Source organism: Mastigoproctus giganteus, chromosome 12 (genome assembly GCF_048544385.1).
Source record: "Mastigoproctus giganteus isolate SK-2022 chromosome 12, ASM4854438v1, whole genome shotgun sequence".
In the NCBI taxonomy this organism is placed as follows: Eukaryota; Metazoa; Arthropoda; class Arachnida; order Uropygi; family Thelyphonidae; genus Mastigoproctus; species Mastigoproctus giganteus.
In genome coordinates, this window is record NC_143586.1 from 113,246,597 (window position 1) to 113,271,670 (window position 25,074).

At 38.7% G+C, this 25,074-nt stretch overlaps 1 protein-coding gene across 1 annotated transcript in view; it reads left to right on the forward strand.

Moving 5' to 3' along the window:
- LOC150077348 (cholinephosphotransferase 1-like) overlaps nucleotides 1-25,074 on the forward strand; it is a 246,098-nt gene that overhangs the window by 143,882 nt on the left and 77,142 nt on the right. The gene's annotated exons all lie outside the window — the stretch shown is intronic.

Here is a 25,074-nt window from a genome sequence, read left to right on the forward strand (position 1 = left end):
CAAAAGTCATCAATCATACTGCATGATGGAAGAGATGGGGAAGGGTTGACCAGAACTTAACTCTGGAGAATAAACATAGGTTCCACCACTTCAAGCCTCCAATAAGCAAAGTGGTGGTATTGCACCGGTTGATGAGAGTCACCTACCACCTAGTATTGCCTGGTAACGCAGAGGGTCGGCATTCCTCCATGTAGTATGCGCGCCACACCTTGACCCTTACTTATGTTGGTTCACACCTGGGTGGTCACCCACAGTGTGCTTGTGCATGGAGGTTATACCCAGGATTACTAACAGTCCCACTATCATGAAGGTGCAAGCAGAGGATTTGGCTGTCGCAGACCGTCCGGACTTTGTCGAAATTGAGTCCACTTGACTTGAGTATCACCTGAATATCAGTTCTATCTCGGAATTTTAGATTCCAAGGTAGCAAGTACAGCTTCTCTGGAATATCTGAGAGAATGTCTGTGGTAACCTCAAGGACCAAGGAATATATATCTAACCACTACAGGGAGCAGACGAAGCAATTCCAACAAAATATCAGCACGCTCAAAATTTTGGTGGAATAATGAATGCAGTGCAGCTAAAAAACAAAAGAACAAAGCATGGAACATCTTCAGGAAGTTTCCAACAGCTGCAAATCTCATCCACTTTAAACAAGCTTAGGCAAAAGCAAAATATTAGACAGATTAGTAAAAGGGAAGCATGGAGACGTTTCACCTCCACAATTACAAGAACTACAAAAACGCAAATGATATGGACCAAAATATGACGTAACGTACTCAAAAAACATCCACGCATCTACCTTCCCATAATAACTGTAAATGGTTGTGATGTTACAACACCAGTGGAGATTGGAAATGCACTGGGCGAATCGTTCATGAAAATTTCAGCCACGACATCTTACACACCTCTTTTTCGGGTATGCAAGGCACAGGCTAAGAAATATTTCATCAACTTCGAATCAGCATCTAGTGCTGCATACAATCTTCCCTTCAGAATGACAGAATTGCATCATACTTTAGCCACCACCAAACTCTGCAGCAGGACCAGATGGAATACACTACATTGCGATAACACAACTTACTGAGCCAGCCCTTAAGACATTGTTACTCTTTTATAACAGAATAACTTCCCGGACAAATGGCATTAGCATTTTAGCATTTGTAAAGGCATATGATGCAAGAAAGTAAGCTTATGCAGCATCAGCCAAAAAAAAAAAAAAAAAAAAAAACCTCCAATTTCACCCCTCCGTTTGTTCCAAATACCTGTCCAGCTCAGCCTGAAATTTATTTAGGCTATCAACTTCCACATCAAAGGATGGAAGTCTGTTCCTCCAACCAACTACTCGCTGACTAAAGGCAAATTTCTGCACATCTATCCTACATCTGTCTTTCCTCAATTCGAATTTATGCCCTCTCAGGTGATTATTCTGAGCAAGAGGCAGTATCCCATCAGCATTGAGCATGCTCAAACCATTCAAGGCTTTGTACGCCTCTATCAGATCACCTCGCCGGCGCCTAGTCTCCAGACACTGTAATTTGCAAAACTTAAGCCTTTCTTCGTAAGAGCAACCCTTTGTTCCGTTCACTAACCTTGTTGCTCTTCTCTGTACTCGTTCCAGCAGCTCTACATCCTTCTTAAAATGAATCCTTCAGACCTGTATACAGTACTTAATGTGCGGCCTGACCATTGCCTTATATAAGGGAATAATCACCTCCTTATCCCTACTAGAAAAATTCCTGTATATCATTGATAAGACACCATGAGCTACTCTTGCAGCCCGTCTGCACTGCTCAGAGAACTTCATATCTCCCTGCACAATTACCTCCAGGTCCTTTTCATTCTCTACCACTGTCAGTGTAGTACCATAGAGTTGATACTTTGCTTTGGGGTTGCTGTTTCCCATACGTAGTACTTTATATTTGTCAATGTTAAACTTCATATGCCACCTCTCAGCCCATCTACTCAACCTTTCCAGATCCTGTTGCAGCAGCATAGTGTCAGTAATGTCCTTAACAACCATGCCAGCCTTTGCATCATCTGCAAACTTGGTCATTAAGCTTGATATACCATCATCAATATTATTTATAAATACAGAAAACAACAATGGACCCAACACTGAACCCTGAGGGACTCCACTATTAGCAGTGTCCATTAATTACCACTCTCTGTCTTCTGCCACTCAACCATCCCTTTATCCATAGCAACAATTTGCCTCCAATGCCACACTGCTCCAATTTGTGCGGCAGTCTTACATGTGCAACAGTATCAAAAGCCTTTCTAAGATCCAAATATATAATATCAAAGTTATTCCCTGCATCCAATTCTTTTGTGACTACATCATAGCATCCAATCAAATTGGTCAGGCAAGACTTTCCCTTAACAAAACCATGCTGTGTCTGAGCTATAACTGAATTCTTGTCAAGATGATCCTGCAGTGCTTCCATTAACTTTCCTCGAACAGAAGTTAAACTCACAGGTCTATAATTACTTGTGTCAGCCTTTGATCCTCCTTTGTGAATTAGGGTTACATTTGCTCATCTCCAGTGTGTCGGTACCTCCCCTGAGTCCAAGGAAGCTCTCATAATTATGGCTAACTGACTGCTTACTTCCTTTGCTGCCTCCTTTAATATAACTGGATAGATCCCATCCACCCCAGGTGCCTTTCTTGTATTTATCTTCAACAATTTCTCCTCCACTTTACTCTCAATTATTACAAGGTCATCTAACTCACTGCCAGTGTTTACTTCATCTATGGCATTCCCCTTCCTGAATAACTCCTCATGTGTGAATGTAGATGCAAAATATTGATTTAGTTTGTTAGCTACCTGAACAGTTGAACCATCATGAATAGTTGAATAGTTGAACCATCGATATCAAGAGGACCAATCTTATTCATCCCCTTCCTTCTAGAGCTTACATAAGTAAAGAACTCCTTGCTGTTTTTCTTTGCATCCCTTGCCAAACATTTCTCGTAATCTGCCTTTGCCTGCCTAACCTGCTTTCTAACTTGGTTACAGATCAACTTATATCTATCATAGGTTTCTGTGTCACATGTTAATTTATATGTATCCCATGCATTTTTCTTCTCTGCCATATGTCTCATTAGTTCATCTGACATCCATTTAGGCCTGAACTTTGAACAATATTTCTTAGTTGGTATATAAAGCCTAGTAGCTGCCAAGATAAGTTCTTTGAATGCTTCCCATTTTGAGTTTGCTGTTGGTAACATCATCAGTTGGTCCCACTGTATAGAATTTAAATACTGTCTCAGACCATCGTAGTCGCCTTTACGAAAGCAGTAACCCTTCCCTTTACCCCTGATGGTAGTTACCTCTTTGAGTAAATCCCACTTCAGCACACTGTGATCACTGCCACCTAGTGGTTCCTGTATCTGCAGATTCTTAATGCATGAAGAATCACTACTGATAATCAAATCAAGAGTATTGCTCTCTCTATTTGCCGCCCGAACATGCTGATTTAGAAAACAATCATCCAATAAATCCACAAAAGCCTTGCTAGTGTGTGAGTGACCAACCCACAAATTCCAGTCAATATCTGGGAAATTAAAATCCCCCATTATACGACTCTTGGATTTACTGGCACACTCTATTTCCCTGTACAGTTTCTTATTATATTCATCAGAGTCATTAGGCCTATAGCACACTCATACTCTCAATTTCGATCTCCCAATGCTTATGTCACACCAAACTGACTCGACACTGCACTGTCCAGCGATGCCGACTGGCTTCACTTCCTTGGATTTTATGTGTTTCTTAACTAATAGCATAACCCCTCCTACTCCTCCCTTTCTATCCTGTCTATCGTTTCTGTAGACGTTGTACTCCCAAATTCCAGTTCTGCATTACTTATATCTATGTGAGACCACGTCTTTGATATCCCAACAATATCCGCCTTTGATGCTTTGAGCAATACCTCAAATTCATCAAATTTATTTACCAAACTCCTAGCATCAGTGTAAATGCAAGTATACATGCACCTGTTCTTTTTCTTAGCTACCCTAACAAAACCCATGTGTTTACTTGTACCCCAATGACTCCCAGCAGTCTGTGAAATATCCTGCATCTTATTTTCCAGGCTGCTGCTCATTCCAATAGAAGCAGTGCAAGAATCACTTTCACTTCTGCCAGTGGCTACTGTTAATCTATTAGTCCTTGTATCCCCACAAGCTAGCAGTTTTCCAACCCACCTAACACTGCCTCGATAGCATCAGCAAACATTCTTGCACCCTTTCTATTTAAGTGTATCCCATCCCTGTAGAAGCAGTCTCTCCTGTTAACAAGCACAGACCAGGCTGAAAAAAATTGTACCCCTTGAGCCTTGCACAATCTTTCCAGGGCCGAATTGATCGACAGTTCTCTCATCATATACTCCCTCCTATCCTGTCTGGGCAGAATTGCAGACACTTTCAATCATCATCATCATCTTTTCATTTTCAATCCACTGCAGGATGAAGGCCTCTCCAGCAACTTTCCAGTTCCTTCTGTTTTGAGCACTGGCCATCCATTTACTACTCAAAAACTCATGAATTTCATCTATCCATCTCCGCCTTTGTCTTCCAGGTTTTCTTCTAGCTCCTCTTGGGTACCATTCTGTTATTTTCTTAGTCCATCTGTCATCATGTCTTCGAGCTATGTGTCCTGCCCAAGACCATTTTAGTTCTTTTGTTTTGATAAGAATGTCCTTTACTTGAGTTTGCTGCCTAATCCATGTGTTTCTCTTCTTATCTAACAGTCTGATTCCCAATATACTTTCAAACTCAACCCTAATTCACAGCTTTTTTTCAACAGTGACCTGTACTTGTTAAGTAATTCCGCCGGTCTCCTGCTCTTAATATCATTAGTGCCAACATGTACAACTATATCATCTTTTGTGTCCTTAAAAGATGATATCCGCTTTACAACGTCACCAGCCTTTGCCCCTAGCAAACATACCCTGGTCCTGTTCCACCTATCCTTTTTACAAAGCATGTTTCCTGTTTCCCTGACAGTAGAGTCACCAACAACTACTCTACTAGTTCCTTTGGGACCAGTGCATTCTGCCTTGGGGGTTGCCGTTGTGTTGCACGATGCCAAGTGTAAGCTCTGGCGTTGGTGTGGGCAGCTGAGAGCTTATTGGGCCCCTCAATTTAAATCCATCGAGTGTATCCACCCTGTCCTTCAAGCTCTCATATAGGCCCATAACAACACTGAGCTGTTGCCTGATTTCCTTACACTCCTTGCATCGCGCACATCCAAAGATATCCCCCATGGCAGTATCATGTCCCGTACCCGAATGCTCCACAAACATCAAGCAAATAGTGCATTTTAAAAGGCTGTGATTCAGAGGGCAACTGCCCCCCTGAGCCACAGCACTTCCATTGGCTTGAGCCTTTTGCTTTGCTGCTCTGGTCTGAGTCATGATTTTGATTTAATTTCATTAAAATTTAAATTTTAGTACAAAATTAAAACCTTAAACTTGTATAACACAGTTATAACGCTATATTTATGTTTCAGTATCGCGTGTTATCTACGTAATCTAAGTCGTTATATGTATATAGTTAAAAGTACAATTTAATTGACAATGAAGTTCAACAAGACCAATAGATTTACTGATTAATTGACAATATTATATTATGTACTATACTATACTAGGTTTATGCTATCTAGTTCAAGATATTTTGTATCGCGTAACAATGGCGGCAAGTTTACGAACGGTAAGTCCACGGTCATTTAAGTATCGATTAACTTCCAAATCTCGTCTCAATTCAGAATAAACTAAGGATCTTGACTAGCTACTTACAGAAAATAATTTGATTTAACAATTGGTTAATAAATCAGCTAAATATGGTTTAAAAAAAAAAAAAATACCTCTCGTTCAACGGAGCTGTAACTTGTAACACGTGGATTTGATACCCTTACCGATACTAAGTAATACCTACAAAATCTCTATCTACGTTAAATTTTAACTACGTATCGTAACTAGGAATATAAAGCTACTCTAGAAAATAAGTTAATATTCCAATTTAAGCTAATAAAACAGAAAATTAATCAAAAAAAACTTCTCTGTTCCAGGAATGGCAATAAGCTACACCCGCACAGGCTACCCTCGTTCTCAAACTCTAAAGTAGTCGCCTTTACGAAAGCAAAATCCCTTCCCTTTACCCCTGATGGTATTTACCTCTTTGAGTAAATCCCACTTCAGCACATTGTAATCACTGCCACCTCGTGGTTTCTTTATCTGCAGATTCTTAATGCATGAAGAATCACTAATGATAATTAGATCAAGAGTATTATGTTGAAAACAATCAACCAATAAATCCACAAAAGCTTTGCTAGTGTGTGAGTGACCAACCTACAAATTCCAGCGAATATCTGGGAAATTAAAATCCCCCATTATAACACTCTCTGATTTACTGGCCCACTCTATTTCCCTGTACAGTTTCTTATTATACTCATCAGTGTCATTAGACCTATAACACACTCGTACTCTCAATTTTGATCTCCCAATGCTTCTGTCACACTAAACTGACTGGACACCGCACTGTCCAGTGATGTCGACTGGAGTCACTTCCTTGGATTTTGTTTTTCTTAACTAATAGCATAACCCTTCCTCCCTTCCTATCCTTTCTGTACACATTGTACTCTCCAAATTCCAGTTCTGTATTCCTTATATCTGTGTGGCACGCTGATATCCCAAAAATATCTACATTTGATGTTTTGAGAAATACTTCAAAACGCTTGTTTTGGCATTTCCAAAACCAGGAAAAAGATCCTACAACTCCATAACACTACCGACCTATTCCACTCACCAGCTCTATGAGCAAGGTCCTGGAAAAAATGATCAATGTCCGCTTGTCCTGGTTTCTGGTCCAAAACAACCTTCTTAACCTAGTACGGTGCTGTTTCCGTGAAGGAAAATCCACTCTTGATTTACTGATCGGGGCAAAAATAAACATCTGATGCTTTTGTATGAAAAGAACACCATTAGCATTAGTAGAGGCATATGATGCAAGAAAGCAAGCTTATACAGTGTCAGCCAAGAAAAAAAAAAAAAAAAAAACCCACTTCCACTTCACCCCTCCATTCGTTCGAAATACCTATCCAGCTGAGCCTTAAATTTATTTAGGCCATCAACTTCCACAACAAGGGATGGAAGTCTGTTCCACCAACCAACTACTCGCTGGCTAAAGGCAAATTTCCGCACATCTATCCTACATCTGGCTTTCCTCAATTTGAATTTATGCCCTCTCAGGTGATTATTCTGAGCAAGAGGAAGAATCCCATCAGCATTGAGCATGCTCAAACCATTCAAGGCTTTATACACCCCTATAGATCACCTCGCTTGTGCCTAGTCTCCAGACACTGTAATTTGCAAAACTTAAGCCTTTCTTCGTAAAAGTACCCCTTTGTTCCATTCACTAATCTCTTTGCCCTTCTCTGTACTCGTTCCAGCACTCTACATCCTTCTTGAAATGAGGCCTCCAGACCTGTATACAGTACTCAAGGTGTGGCTTGACCATTGCCTTATAAAAGGGAATAATCACCTCCTTATCCCTGCTAGAAAAATTCCTGTATATCACTGGCAAGACACCATGAGCTACTCTTGCAGCCCGTCTGCACCGCTCAGAGAACTTCATATCTGCCTGCACAATTACCCCCAGGTCCTTTTCATTCTCTACCACTGTCAGTGTAGTACCATAGAGTTGATACTTTGCTCTGTGGTTGCTTTTTCCCATATGTAGTACTTTACATTTGTCAATGTTAAACTTCATTTGCCACCTCCCAGCCTATCTGCTCAACCTTTCCAGATCCTATTGCAGCAGCATAGTGTCAGTAGTTTCCTTGACAACCCTGCCAACCTTTGTATCGTCTGCAAACTTGGACATTAAGCTTGATATACCATTATCAATATCATTTATAAATACAGAAAACAATAATTGACCCAACACTGAGCCCTGAGGGACTCAACTAATAACATTAGTCCACGATGAGCAGTGTCCATTGATTACCACTCTCTGTCTTCTCCCCCTCAACCACCCCTTTATCCATAGCAGCAATTTGCCTCCAGTGCCACTCTGCTCCAATTTGTGCAGCAGTCTTCCATGTGCAACAGTATCGAAAGCCTTTCTAAGATCCTAGTATATAATATCAAAGTTATTCCCTGCATCTAGTTCTTTTGTGACTGCATCATAGTATCCAATCAAATTGGTCAGGCAAGACTTTCCCTTAACAAAACCATGCTGTGTCTGAGCTATAACTGAATTCTTGTCAAGATGATCCTGCAGTGCTTCCATTAACTTTCCTCGAACAGAAGTGCATTTTTCTTCTCTGTCATATGTCTCATTAGTTCATCTGACATCCATTTAGGCCTGAGCCTTGAACAATATTTCTTAGTTGGTATGTAAAGCCTAGTAGCTTCTAAGATAAGTTCTTTGAATGCTTCCCATTTTGAATTTGCTGTTGGTAACATCTTCACTTGGTCCCACTGTATAGAATTTAAATATTGTCTCAGACCATCGTAGTCGCCTTTACGAAAGCAATAACTCTTCCCTTTACCTCTGATGGTAGTTACCTCTGAGTAAATTCCACTTCAGCACACTGTGATCACTGCCCCCTAGTGATTCCTTTATCTGCAGATTCTTAATGCATGAAGAATCACTCTGATAATCAAATGAAGAGTATTACTCCCTGTAGTTGCCTCTCGAACATGCTGATGTAGAAAACAATCATCCAATAAATCCACAAAAGCCTTGCTAGTGTGTGAGTGACCAACCCACAAATTCCAGTCAACATCTGAGAAATTAAAACCCCCCTGTTATAAGACTCTCTGATATACTGGCCCACACTCTTTCCCTGTACAGTTTCTTATTATACTGTACAGAGTCATTAGGCCTATAGCACACTCCTACTCTCAATTTTGATCACCCAATGCTTATGTCACACCAAACTGACTCGACACTGCACTGTCCAGCGATGTTGATTGGCTTCACTTTCTTGGATTTTATGTGTTTCTTAACTAATAGCATAACCCCTCCTCCCTTCCTATCCCGTCTATCCTTTCTGTAGACGTACTCCCCAAATTCCAGTTCTGCATTACATATATCTGTGTGACACCACATCTCTGATATCCCAACAATATCCGCCTTTGATGCCTTGAGCATTACCTCAAATTCATCAAATTTATTTACCAAACTCCTAGCATTGGTGTACACGCAAGTATACATGCACCTGTTTCTATTCTTAGCTACCCTAACACAACCCATGTGTTTACTTGTACTGCAATGACTCCCAGCAGTCTCTGAAATATCCTGCATCTTGTTTGTCAGGCTGCTTCTCATTCCAATTCAGGCTGCTTCTCATCATACTTCCTGTGATGTACATGACTGCAGTGATGCAGTCATGTTCATCACAGGAAGTATTGTCCAAGCAGCTGCAATCGCAATTCCAAAAGCATCTACCTGGTTTCCACCATGGTGGAGATGCACAGCAGCAAAGAAGTTGCAAAACAAAGCATAGGGAATATTCCACTGATATCCCACCACAGCCAATTTAATAGCTTTTAAACGTGCACGTTTTATCCGAGGTCAGAGCAAAAAAGAATCCTGGAACCATTTTACATTGTCTATTAACCAGGCGACCAGCTCTAAGGTAGTCTGTGAAGAAGTGCGGAAAATGAAGGGGAAGTACAATGCACACCCCTCATTGGTCCTGGAATGTAATGGATGCACTATTGCAAACTCAAAAGCAATAGCTAATGCTCTTGGGGAAACATTTGCTAACATTTCAGCAATGTCATCTTACTCCCCTGAGTTTCTGGTCCTTAAACACAAAACTGAAAAAACAGGTCCTTAATTTTACATCCAAGGGCTGCCATCCATATAACGGGCCTTTTACCATCTGTGAGTTTAAAACAGTGCTTGCCTTCACAAAGGCTACCGCTGTTGGACCAGAATTTGCCTTGAAGAGCTTTTCCTGGATGCCTGGCACAAGGCAATTATTCTTGCCTTTGCTAAACCGGGCAAGGATCCTAAACTTCCAGCAAATTACCATCCTGTTGCTCTGACTACCGCTTATGTAAATTATTGGAGAGAATGGTCAATGCTTGCCTTTTATGGTACTTAGAATCAAATGACCTTCTCTCTCTCTCTCTCTCTCTCTCTCTCTCTCTCTCTCTCTCTCTCTCTCTCTCTCTCTCTCTCTCTCTCTCTCTCTCGAAATCAGTGTGGCTTCTGAAAGAATAGGTCCACTTTGGACCACTTAATTAGAATGGAAACATCTATTCCAGATGCTTTCCTTAAAAGAGAGCACCCGGTGTCATCTTCTTTGATATGGAAAAATCATATGACACAACTTGGAGATTTGGTATTTTAAAAGATATTTACAACTTTTGTCTTAGAGGCCACCTTCCTGTTTTCATTGAAAACTTTTTATCTTCTCGTCTCTTCCAAGTTCGAGTAGGATCCACCCTTTCCCAGCCCTTTTTGCCAAGATGAAGGAGTACTGCAAGGAGTCTTAAGTGTTACGCTTTTTGCCATTAAAATTAACTCTATTACCGAAGAACCTCCTCCTACCGTAAACAGTGCACTGTATGTTGATAAGTTCAGCATTTTTACCCAGTCATGCAACATGAGAGTTATAGAGAGACAACTACAACAAGCCGTTGATTGTCATAATTCCTGGGCAAAGGCCAATGGCCTCAGGTTCTCATCAGAGAAGACCGTTTGCATCCATTTTTGCTGCAAGTGTAATCTTCAGCCCGAACCTGAATTGAGACTGGACAAAGCAGTATTCCAGTAGTGGCGGAAACAAAATTCTTGGGACTCATATTTGACAAAAAGCTGTCTTTTCTCCATTATATCTGTCAACTACGCACCAAATGCACGAGAGGCTGAACCCTCTCCTCTCCCTGTTGGGGTGCAGATCGGTGCACATTACTCCGTTTGTATTGTGCACTTGTGCTGTCAAAATTAGATTATGGTTGTCAAGTGTATGCATCTGCCAGGAATAGCGTCCTTCGGTGGTTTGATCCCATCCACCACCAGGCTATCCGTATTGCTACTGGCGCATTTAGAACATCTCTGGTGCAAAGTCTGTATGTCGAAGCAAATGAACTGCCCTTGTCGCTTTGACGAAAACAGTTGTCCCTACAGTATGCTTTTAAGCTGAACACCCTGCTGGACCGTTCCACGTGGACATCCATTTTTGAGCCATGATGGAAAAATCTGTATAACAGGCGTCGGGCTGCCAACCATCCATCTGGTATATGTGTCCAAGAGTTACTGAAAGAGCTGAACTTCACGGTAGACAAGGTTGCACTGTCACTCAACCAGCCTTTTCCACCCTGGCATGCCCTAACCCCAGCATCTGACTTCTCTTTTAAAAACTGGATGAAATCAAATACTCCACCTGCTATCTACCTTCAGCTCTACTCACAACACCGAGCCGAACATTCTGACCACACCAGTTTACCCAGATGACGCAAAGTCAGAATTATATGTGGGATCTACAGCTGTCTTTTCTGACTGTAGTACATCTGAGCAGATTCCCCTCGAATTCAGCATATACATTGCAGAGCTGCACACTATAGAGTTAGCCTTGGACCACATTAGAACTTTTCACACCAACAGTTTATTATGTATACCAATTCATTGAGTATGCTACAGTCTTTATCAGCAATGAGAAACACTGCTCATCCAATCTTGTCCCAGGTTCTGCAGATGTTACACATCCTCTATGAAGGTGGTTTTGATATCAGCATCTGTTGGATCCTCAGCCACATTGGGATTAAACGAAATGACTTGGCTGACAATGCAACCAAATCAGCAACCCTGTCGAATAATCTTAGTCTGTCAATCCCCCCCTATATAGACTACAGGCAAATAATCCGTAACAAGATTTATTCGCAGTGGCAAGACTCATGGCATGGACAGGTAACCAACAAGCTGTATCACATTAATCCTATAATCAAACCATGGCAGTCTAGCCTACGCAGGGTTTGTAAGGAGGAAGTTGTTCTTTCTCAACTCCGTATAGGACACAGTCATCTGATACATTCCTTTCTGCTGAGGGCAGATGACCCTCCTATATGTGAGCATCGACACCGTACTATCAATCAAGCATATTTTAGCTGAATATACCAATTTTAACAATGCACGTTTAATGCTTTTAACCATATGACTGTGCCTTATACACTCAGCCAGATTTTATCTGACAGTGACCGTTTGTCAGCAGTTTTTAACTTTTTATGTGCTATTAATATGTACAGTCGTATATAAAGTAGGAAGTATATTTTTACCGTATAAATGATGAAGGGCCTGTGGTACTGAATTCCATGACTAAAAGAAAATAACAATACAGTATACATCTAGTGACAAATTTTAATGACTAAAAATGGAACTAATCAGGGTAAACGGACCCTTTCTTAGAAATCTCTAAGAAAATGTATACAGATTCTGTTAGAATCTGTATACACTTTAATGCTGAAGAAAGGGTCCGTTTACTCTGAAAACTCCATTTTTAGTCATTAAAATTTGTCACTGGATGTACACCTAATTCTGTTTTTACATGATAGATACGTTCCTGAAAAATACGTGTAAAAAAAATTCGTGTAAAAAAAGACATTGTATTTTTGGAAGAAAAGAAGATTGGTTCCGGATCTAAAAAATCAGTAAAAATAATTTAAAAAAAAACACAAAAATATTCGTTTTAAGCTTATTATTTTATTTCAACAAAATAAACATGTAATAATATGTAATGAAAATGTATTAAAGTAAATTTGTATGCATGTGAAATGAAAAAAATTCTTTATGAACAAAAAAAATTTGTTTTACACATCATTTTCACTTTCTGATAATAAACGGCGCATACGACTGGAATATGATTTTGGCAAAAGATTTGGCAAAAGATGCTAAGAAAATGCAATTTGGCAAAAGATGCTAAGAAAAACAGCAAGGATTTCTTTACTTATATAAACTCTAAAAGGAAGGGGATGAATATGATTGGACCACTTGACAGTTGGGTATATGGGATGTGTTAGGGTAACAGGGAATAGGCATAGGAGCATGTATGCTTGCATGTATACCAATGCTAGAAGTATAGTAAATAAATTTGATGAATTTGAAGTGTTGGTCAAGACATCAAAGGCGGATATTGTTGGGATAGCAGAGACGTGGTGTCACAAAGATATAAGGAATGCAGAACTGGAATTTGGGGAGTACAATGTGTACAGAAAGGATAGACAGGACAGAAAGGGAGGGGGTGTTATGCTGTTAATTAAGAAAAACATAAAATCAAAGGAAGTGCACCCAGTTAATATAGATGAACAGTGCTCTGTTGAGTCAGTTTGGTGTGAGATAAGCACTGCGAAAGGAAAAATAAGAGTAGGAGTGTGTTATAGGCCTAATGACTTGAATGAGTACAATGAACAATTGTACAGAGAAATAGAGTGGGCCAGTAAATCAGAATGTCTTATAATGGGGGATTTTAACTTCCCAGATATTGACTGGAACTTGTGGGTTGGTCACTCACACACTAGTCAGACTTTTGTGGAGTTATTGGATGATTGTTTTCTGCAGCAGCATGTTCGAGAGGCAACCAGAGAAAGTAACACTCTTGATCTGGTTATCAGCAGTGATCATTCGTGTATTAAGAATTTGCAGATAAAGGAACCACTAGGTGGCAGTGATCACAGTGTGCTGAAGTGGGATTTACTCAAAGAGGTAACTACCGTCAGGGGTAAAGGAAAGGGTTTTTGCTTCCGTAAAGGGGAGTACAGTGGTCTCAGACAGTTTTTAAATTCTGTACAGTGGGATCAACTGACGATGTTACAAACAGTAAATTCTAAGTGGGAAGCATTCAAAGAATTAATCGTGGAAGCTACTAGACTTTATATACCGATTAAGAAATATCGTTCAAGGTTTAGGCCTAAATGGTTATCAAATGAACTAATGAGACTCGTGACAGAGAAGAAAAATGCATGGGATGCATATAAATTATCAGGCGACGCAGAAGCCTGTAGCAGATATAAGCTAGTCTGTAATCAGGTCACAAAGGAGGTTCGGCAGGCGAAGGCGGATTACGAGAAATCTTTGGCAAAAGATGCTAAGAAAAACAGCAAGGATTTCTTTACTTATATAAACTCTAAAAGGAAGGGGATGAATATGATTGGACCACTTGACATCGATGGTTCGACTGTTGATGATCCTGCTCAGATAGCAAACAAACTGAATGAGTATTTTGCATCTACATTCACACGTGAGGAATTATTACAATTTGAAAATGGAAGAAGGTTATCAAATTGTAGCAGTGTGCTTAATGATTTTGTAATAACTGAGAGCAAAGTGGAGGAGAAATTGTTGAAGTTAAACATAAGAAAGGCACCTGGGGTGGATGGGATCTATCCAGTTATTTTAAAGGAGGCGGCAAAGCAACTAAGCAAACCCTTAGCCATAATTATGAGAGCATCCTTGGACTCAGGGGAGGTTCCCACGGACTGGAGATGTGCAAATGTGTCCCCAATTCACAAAGGTGGATCGAAGGGTGACACGAGTAATTACAGACCAGTTAGTTTAACTTCTGTTCCGGGTAAAATAATGGAGTCGCTGGTTAAAGATGCATTGCAGGATCATCTAGACGAGACTGCAGCGATAACTCAAACACAGCATGGGTTTGTTAAGGGAAAGTCTTGTCTGACAAATTTGATTGGTTATTATGATGTGGTCACAAAGGAACTGGATGCAAAAAATAATTTTGATATCATATACTTGGATTTCAGGAAAGCTTTTGACACTGTTGCGCATGGAAGACTACTGTACAAATTGGAGCAGAATGGTATTAAGGGTAAGTTGCTACAATGGATAAAAGGATGGTTAAGTGGGAGAAGACAGAGGGTGGTAATCAATGGGTGCTGCTCTTCGTGGACTAATGTTATTAGTGGAGTCCCACAGGGTTCGGTGTTGGGTCCACTGTTGTTTTGTGTATTTATCAATGATATTGATGAAGGTATATCAGGCTTAATGTCGAAGTTTGCAGATGACACAAAGGTTGGCAGGGTTGTTAATGACAGTAATGGCAGTGTGCTACTGCAACAGGATCTAGATAATTTGGGCAGATGGGCTAAGAAGTGGCAACTGAAGTTCAACCTTGACAAATGCAAAGTACTGCATATGGGTAGAAATAACCCCAGAGAAACGTACCAACTGTGTGGTACTACACTTAAGGTGGTAGAAAATGAAAAAGACCTGGGAGTAATTGTGCAGTCAGATATGAAGTTTTCTGAGCAGTGCAGACAGGCTGCCAGGGCGGGTCATGGGGTTTTGTCAATGATATATAGGAATTTTGCTAGCAGGGAAAAGGAGGTGATTGTCCCTCTGTATAAGGCAATGGTCAGGCCACGCCTTGAGTACTGCGTACAGGTCTGGAGGCCTCATTTTAGGAAGGATGTAGATTTGCTTGAGCGTGTACAGAGAAGAGCAACACGATTGGTGAGGGGAATGAAGGGATTCACTTACCAAGAGAGGCTTAAGTTCTGCAAATTGCAGTGGCTGGAGACTAGGCACCTGCGCGGTGATCTGATTGAGGTCTATAAGGCCTTGAATGGGTTGAGCACGCTGAATTCTGATGGGATCCTTCCACTTGTTCAGATTACCAACCTACGGGGACATAAGTTCAAATTAAGAAAGGACAGATGTAGAATAGATGTGCGGAAATTTGCCTTTAGCCAGCGGGTGGTTAATTGCTGGAACAAACTTCCATCTGTCGTTGTAGAAGTTGATAGGTTAAATAAATTTAAGGAGGAACTGGACAGGCATTTGGAGGGAATGGTGTGATTTTTTTTTTTTTTTTTTTTTTTTTTGGCTGATGCTGCATAAGCTCCTACACTTGCTTTCTTGCATCATGTGCCACTACTACTACTACTACTACTATTACTATCACTGCCATCACTAGAAATGTTGTGGACATCGTCTTCCTCCTCTATTAATGAAATTCTTTCTGTGATCTCTTCAGCAAAATCAACACGAGTCTCCTCTAGTGCTGATGTTTCACCGGTTTTACGAACGAATTCAGTTATTAATCGTTCCATTCATGCTTTGGTTAGGTCGTTATATAATTCTCTGTAAGAGGCTGTCAACAACTTCAGTTCACGTTGAAACTTCCCAGTGCGTTCCTCATTAGGGTCATGTTTGACAAAATGATTACCTAATTTTTTGGCCAGTTCCAGACCTTTTATTAATCACTACGTTCTGTGGGATAAGGAGTTCCAAGGACAAGCTCTAATATTTCATCTTCGCTTAGGGCTTTGTCGGTTAACAATTCATCAATATCTTCAAACGATAGATCATCGAATCCTTCTCCACCAATTTTGTGTGCCATTGTTGGGAAACTCAGTCGTATTAGGGATGATGGGATCTTTGCTTTTTACACATTGTGGCCAAACCGCTTTCCAACACGCATTTAAAGTTTCTGGTTTTAATTCAGTTATCTCTAATCCAACTTGATTGATACAATCCATAATTGAGAATTTCTTCCACACATCAATGACTGTTAGTGTTTCATCATTCAGTTTGTCCAAAACGTGTTGGAATGTTCGTTTTACGTAGTATGTTTTAATTGTAGCAATTATACCTTGGTCTAGCGGTTGTATCAAAGATGTAGTATTAGGTGGCAGAAATAAAATTTGTACGTTTGGGTGTTTCAAGACAGGATGGCCGGGTGCATTGTCAAGAATCAGAAGAACTTTAAATTCGAGACCTTTCAAATTCATATAACGTCTGACTTCTGGAACGAAACATTTGTTGAACCATTCTGTAAAGATAGCAGTGGTCAGCCAGGGCTTCTTGTTTGCCATCCAGTGAGCAGGCAGTTTATTGATATCTACACCTTTCATTGAACGTGGGTTTAGGGCTCGATTTACCAGCAGTGGTTTCAACATACGATCTCCTGAAGCGTTGGAGGAAAATAATAAGGTCACACGATCCTTAGCTACCTTAAAACCACCAGCGGTTTTCTGCAATTTGGCTACATACGTTCTGTTCGGCATTCATTTCCAGAAGAAACCAGTTTCATCTGCATTCCACACTTGATCAGGAGTGTATCCTCCATCATTCATACAAATCGTGTTAAATCAAAATGACTCGCGTAAAAAGAGAATGAAATGTTTATTTTGAATTCGTGTTAAATCAAATTCGTGTAAAAAAAGTTCGTGCAAAAACAGAATTAGGTGTATACTGTATTGTTATTTTCTTTTATATTTTTACCCTTATATTGCCTTTTACTTACTAATACATATATACAACTTTTGACAAGGTAACCTTTTTCATAGGTTATCAAAATCTCAAACTTTTCTGCAAATTTAAATTATTCCTGGTGCATTATAACCTTTGATGTTTTTGAACCATTAAAACCAAAATTCATTCATTCTTCTGCATTACATCTATAATTCTCCTAATTCTACCAAACAAGTTGTCATCCATTTGCTGTCTAACTTGAAGCTCGCTGAATCAACTTTTCTATATTTATCGCTTCAGCTCCATTTTTTGGAACAATCTTCACATGTATTTTTTGGAAAATTACAATCTGTTGAAATTCATGTCAACAAGTATCGTTTGTCTTCTCAACCTTTGTCCCACACACACTGTACTAAGTGCCATAGATTCTAATGCATACCTTTCGTGTTTGGAATATTCCTTTAAAAAAAAAAAATCATGCTTACTAACACATTTTAAAATATCTTTGAATATAGCCTAAAAATATTTTGTTACCAAATTCAAGATATGAATAATTGTTATTGATCAATATTAAATAACAGAATTAGTATTAGTAGTGGTAAATAATGGCAGGCTTATACAGCATCAGCCAAAAAAAAAAAGAAAATAGAAAAAAATTCTTCCCATTTCACCTATCCATTCCCTGCAATAGTTTGTCTAGTTCTTCCTTGAATTTATTTAAACTATCCATTTCCACAACAACAGATGGAAGGTTCAACGTAGTTAGGGAAGGTATTAATATAATAACTTGGAAGTTTGTTCAAGCAATCTACCACCTTCTGGCTAAAGGCAACCATCCTTCCTCAGTTTGAATTTGTGCCCTCCTCATGAGCAACTGAGCAAAACAAAGAATCCCATCAGCATTGTCAAGAATCAGAAGAACTTTAAATTCGAGACCTTTCAAATTCATATAACGTCTGACTTCTGGAACGAAACATTTGTTGAACCATTCTGTAAAGATAGCAGAATTCAAAGCCTTAAACACATCAATCAGATCACCTCGCAGGTGCCTAGTCAACAGGCATTGCAGTTTGCAGAATTGAAGCCTTTCTTAGTAAGAGAACCCTTTTGTTTCCCCCTCAGCAATCTTGTTGCCCTTCTCTGCCCTTTTTGTGTCTGAAACTCATTACTGAGAAAACAAGTCAAATCTAAACAGTATTGTAAATTCTGATAAGAACAGATGAAATTCCAGCAATAGCATTTTCTGTGGCTATGGTTTCCATGAATTTCACAAAATTTCTAAGAAAATATTGGGGATTGCATAGAGTCTATAACTTTATTTTGTCAAATGGGGGCATAAGGGAAAAAAAACGCTGCTTCAACAGGATCTGGAAAAGTTGAGCAGATGGGCTGAGAGGTGGCAACTAAAGTTTAACATTGACATATGCAAAGTACTGTATAGGGGTACAGTAACCACAGAGTAATGTACAAACTGTGTGGTACTGCACTCAGGGTAGTGGAGAATGAAACAGATCTGGGAGTAATTGTGCAGTCAGATATAAAGTTTTCAGAACAGTGAAGACAGGCTGCCAGAGCAGGTCATGGGGTATTGTCAATGATATACAGGAATTTTTCAAGTAGGGAAAAGGAGGTGATTATCCATTTGTATAAAGCAATGGTCAGGCCACATCTTGATATAACAATGTTTTTATTTTATTAATAATAATTACATATCGGTTACTCAAAGTGTTGGTCTATGATGACTAAGTAGGATATATAATTTTTACATTGAAAAGATATTTGTTCCATTATGTATAGTATTTATTGAAAGATCTGATGACATGGCCAAGTTTAAGAATGTTTTCATAAAAGTGCAGAACTCTTTTCCAGCCTCGGAGTTTAATTGTAAAGAAAAAAATTACATTCAATCTGAAAAAGCCAGGTGACTTGAAACTAGATGCCTTTTCGAATTAACACATTTCCCAGTTTCCAAAAGTTTTTTTCTATTTTAAAACCTTAATATTTCTGTTTTTCTAAATTTCTTAGCTTTCCAACGATATGCTATACATCCACATTATCCCATTTATTAAGTGAGAAAATTTCCTTGATCACATGTTCATATTTTCTACTATCCTTGAAAATCTACAATTTTCAGTGGTTTGAATGTTTTTCCTCTAGTATAGAGTTAAGATGAGCTCCGTGCAAAATTTCATTAAATTTGGTCCAGTAGAAGATAAATTAAACTAGAACAAATTTTCATAACACTTTTTGCGTGACAGTTTTTCGTTACAAAATTTTTGGAATAACGCAAACAATACAAACAGTACAAACGTTTTTAATATCAAAAATAAAGTGTCTGCAATCCTGCCCAGACATGACAGGAGGTAGTATATGATGAGATCCTTATCAGTCAACTCTGCCCTCTAGATTTTGTGCAAGGCTTATGGGGTAGAATTTTTTTCACCGTGATCTGTGCTTGTTAACAGGAGTTATTGCTTCTACACGGATGGGGATACACTTAAATAGAAAGGGTACTAGAATATTTGCTGATGCTATCGAGGCAATGTCAGGTGGATTGGAAATCTGCTAGCTTGGATGGATGCACAGACTAAAAGATTAAGAGTAGCTGCAGGCAGAGGTGGAAATAATTCTTACACTACTTCTATTGGAATAAGCAGCAGCCCAGAAAGCAAGTTGCTGGGGATTTCAGGAACTGCTGGGAGTCATGAAGCAAGTAAATACTTAGGCTGTGTTAGAGTAACTAAGAGTAAGAATAGTAAATAAATTTGATATTTATTTACTATAATAAGAGGAATATAGTAAATAAATTTGATAAATTTGAAGTGCTAGTTAAGACATCAAAGGTGAATATTGTTAGGATATCAGAGATGTGGTGTCACACAGATATAAGCAGTGCTGAATTGGAATTTGGGAAGTACAATGCGTACAGGGTTGAGGTTATGCTTGTTAGTCAAGAAACATAAAATTTAAAGAAGTGCATCCAGTTGCATGGGTGAACAGCGCAATGGTTGAGTCAGTCTGGTGTGACATAAGCAAAAATTAGGGTAGGAGTTTGTTATAAGCCTAATGACCCTGATGAGTACAATGAACGATTATGCACAGAAATAGAGCGGGCCAGTAAATCAGGTGTCTTATAATGGGGGATTTTAACTTCCCAGATATCGACTGGATGTTGTGGGTTGGCACTCCGCACACTAGCAAGACTTTTGTGGATTTATTGGATGATTGTTTTCTATAGCAGCATGTTAGCGAGTAACACTCTTGACCTGATTATCAGCAGTTATTATTCATGCATTAAGAATTTACAGATAAAGAAACCACTCAGTGGCAGTGATCACAGTGTATTGATGTGGGATTTACTTAAAGGTGTAACTACCATCGGGGTAAAGGAAAGGGTTTTTGCTTTCATGAAGGTGACTACAGTGGTCTCGGAGATTTTTTAAGTTCTATACAATGGGCCCAACTGATGTGTTACCAACAGCAAATTCTAAATGGGAAGCATTTGCGGAATTAATCTTGGAAGCTATTAGGCTTTTTATTCCAACTAAGAAATACTGTTCTAGGTTTAAGCCCAAATGGATGTCAGATGAACTAATGAGACTCGTGGCAGAGAATCAAAATGCATGGGATCCATATATATTATCAGGCAACACAGAAGCCTATGGGATATATACGTAAGCTAGTCTGTAATGAAGTCATAAAGGAGGTTAGGCAAGCAAAGGCAGATTATGAGAAATCTTTGGCAATGGATACAAAGAAAAACAGCAAAGACGGCTTTACTTATATGAACTCTAAAAGGAAGGGGATGAATCAGATTGGTCCACTTAATATCAATGGTTTGACTGTAGATAATCATTCTCAGATAGTCAGAAAACTAAATGAGTATTTTGCATTTACTTTCACACATTAGGAGTCATTCAAGGAGGAGAGGGCCAGATATTTATCAAATTCTAACAGGGAGTTAAATGATTTTGTAATAACTGAGGGCAAAGTGGAGGAGAAATTGTTGAAGTTAAACATAAGAAAGACACCTGGGGGTGGGCGGGATCTTTCCAGTAATATTAAAGGAGTTGGCAAAGGAAATAAGCAAACTCTTAACCATAATTATGAGAGCATCCTTGGACTCGGGGGAAGTCCCCTAGGGACTGGAGATGTATAACTGTATCTCCAATTCACAAAGGGAAATCAAAGGGTGACACGAGTAATTACAGACTTGTTAGTTTCACTTCTGTTCCAGGGAAAATAATGGAGTCACTGGTTAAAGAAGCATTGCAGGATAATCTAGACATGACAACAGTAATAATTCAGACACAGCATGCGTTTGTTAAGGGGAAGTCTTGTCTGACCAATCTGATTGGATACTATGACGTGGTCACAAAGGAACTGGTGATAATTGATTTCATGTACTTGGATTCCAGGAAAGCTTTTGATACTGTTGCACATAGAAGACTACTGTACAAATTGGAGCAGTCTGGCATTAAGGGTAAGTTGCTACATTGGATAAAGGGATGGTTGAGTGTGAGAAGACAGCGTAGTTATCAATGGACACTGCTCTTCATGGATTAATGTTATTAGTGGTGTTTCTCAGGGAACGGTGCTAGGCCCTTTATTGTTTTGTATATTTATCAATGATATTGATGAAGGTATATCAAGCTTAATGTAAAAGTTTGCCGATGATACAAAGGTTGGGAGTGTTTGTTAATAACAGTAATGACAGTATGCTGCTGCAACAGGATCTCTAAAAGTTGGGCAGGTTGGCTGAGAAGTGGCAGCTGAGGTTTACCATTGACAAATGCAATGTACAATGCAATGCAAGGTATGTACAGTGCAATGCAAGTAACCCCCAGAGAAATGTACCAGCTGGGTGGTGTTATACTCAGGGTAATGGAGAATGAAAGATACTTGCAGGTAATTGTGCAGTCAGATATGAAGTTTTCTGATCAGTGCAGACAGACTGCCAGAGTAGGTCATGGGGGTCTTGTCAGTGATATACAGGAATTTTGCGAGCAAGGATAAAAAAAGTATTATCCCCTTGTATAAGGCAATGAACAGGCCACACCTTGAGTACTGTGTACAGGTCTGGAGGCCTCATTTTAGGAAGGATGTAGAGTTGGTAGAACGAGTACAGAGAAAGGCAGCAAGACTGGTGAGGGTGAACAAAGGGGGTGCAAATTCTGCAGCATCTGGAGACTAGGCTCCTGCGAGGCAAATCTGATTGAGGTGTATAAGACTTGGAATGGATTGAGCAGGCTGAATGCTGATGGGATTCTTCCTCTTGCTCAGATTACAAACCTAGAGGGGGCATAAACTGAAATTGAGGAAAGACAGTTGTCGAATAGATGTGCAGAAATTTTCCTTTAACCTGCAGGTAGTTGATTGCTGGAACAAACTTCCATCTGTCATTGTGGAAGTTGATAGCCTTAAATAAATTCAAGGCAGAACTAGAGAAACATTTGGAACGAATGGATGAGTGAAATGGGAATTTTTTTTTTTTTTTTGGCTGATGCTATTATAAGCTTGCTTTCTTGTGTCATATGCCTCTACTAATGCTAATCTGTCAGTCTGGAAGTTGATAGCTTAAATAAATTCAAGGTAGAACTGGCAAACTTTTGGAGCGAATTGGATAGGTGAATGGGAAGTTTTTTTTTTTTTTTTGTTTGTTTGTTTGGTTGATGCTGCATAATCTTCCTTTCTCGTGTCATATGCCACTACTAGTGCTAAAAGTCATTTCATAGGAAAAGTACGTTTTAACAGCATAAAGGTAGTAAGGACATAATCTCCTAATTAATATGACTGTGGTTGCTAACTGCATTTTTATTTAAATAAATCTTCTCGCTTTCATCTGCTATTAATTTTATAAAACTTTCATGGTTTTTAGTTATAGTTTTATTTGAGTAATGTTGCATTATGTGAATATCTTTTATTTAGTGTATTTGTTGTTTATGTACCATTAACCATTTATAAACATTTATCTTATTATTACTATTTTAAGATAGAAATCATATTTGTGATTTCTTGATTTTATGATTATTGAGATTTATGATAAAATATGTGTCCTCATAAGATGTTAACATATACATACCAAAGAAATAACAGGATATATTTAAATAATCCAAACAGAAAAATTAGAACATAAAATTTTACTATATAACCCACAATTACATTGTATGTAATTGTTTTCGTGAACAGGTTTATCAATTTGAGACTCTACATTCAACATTGCAACTTGAAGTGGAGTGTGAATGTCCAGCATGTTTCAGAATTTTTTTTATTTTTATTTCAGTAATTGTCAAATTCAGTTTTGCTTAGGTATGTTAATGAAATGTGAAGCAATGTCTTAAAGCTATTTCACTTAATTCAGAATATCCTGGGGAACTTTCAACCAAAAATCTTGCTAGGACAGTGGATTTTTTTAGTTGTTTCCAAACCCTTATCACTTGAAAATGCCAAAAGCATATCTTCTTGTCTTATTAAATTACTATTTTTATAATTACTGAATGGAGTTGTTACCCACTCATTTCCAGACCTAGGATCCCTGTCATATAGAAAACAAAAACTAAAGTGCCCAGATATGGATTTCACATATTTTATAATAATGTTATATATGTTCTGAACACATAGCTCGAAGACATGATGACAGATGAACTAAGAAAATAACAGAATGGTACCCAAGAAGAGCTAGAAGAAAACCTGGAAAATAACAACAGAGATGGACAGATGAAATTCATGAGTTTGTGGGTAGTAATGGATGGCCATTGCACAAAACAGAAGGAACTGGAAAGTTGCTGGAGAGGCCTTCATCCTGCAGTGGATTGAAAATGGCTGATGATGTTCTGAACATTGAGGGTTTTCTCCACGTTCATCTACAATGAATGCTGCATTAGGAAACCTGATAACATTTTTTTAAATGCATCTACTTTTGTCAGTCATTTGAAAATTTGAAACATGCTTCCTTGTAGCAAAGGCTTTACTCATTTGAACTGAAAAATATGTCATTTAAGCTTGCAAGCAAGTCAGTCTTTATTCTGGAAGAATTTCATCCACTTGGTATTTTATCATGAAGAAAAAAAAAGTTCGGATGTGAATGATAATATTTTTTGCCGTGAGAGCCAGCAGATTTCTGTATGAAGTAGTAGTAGTTGTTTATACAGAGCTCCTCTATCATCACACAGCAATGAAAAGAAACAATAGAGGGAATTCACTTTTATAAAATTTATAGTTTTTTAACCACATTCATAACTTGATGTAGTTCAATGCACATCTTTTTTTTTTTTGCTGCCAACATTTTTCGATGAAATGTTGTTCCTGTCATAGTAGCTGCTCCATCCATACATAAACCAACACATGCCTTCCAATCCAAGTCATGTTTAACCACATAATCATTGAGAACATTGAATGTATCTACTGCTTTAGTAGTCAATTGAAGTTCAGTGGAACAAAGTTTCTTCTTTGATGTTAGTCCTTCTTCATATCTTAGGTATGCTAACATAATTGATTTATTTGTTATATCCATTGATTCATCAATCTGAAAGTGGAAAATAATTTAAAAATTTAATTTGCTGTAGCAATTGAACTTTTATATTCTGAGACATTTCTTCTACTGGAATGTCCGAACTTTAATAACAGAACTGAATATTTATTTACTATAGTCACAGAAGCTGAAGCACTATTAAAACCAAACTAAACCCATTGAACTTTAATTGCTCAAAAGATGAATTGAGAAATAAGCAGCATATTAATGTAGCCCTTTCTCTTTTCTGTACGTTCGACTTATTTCCACATATACTGCTCAGCATTTTAATTGAAGTAAGATTTAGGTGAGAGTAAGATTTAAATAAACCAGGAAA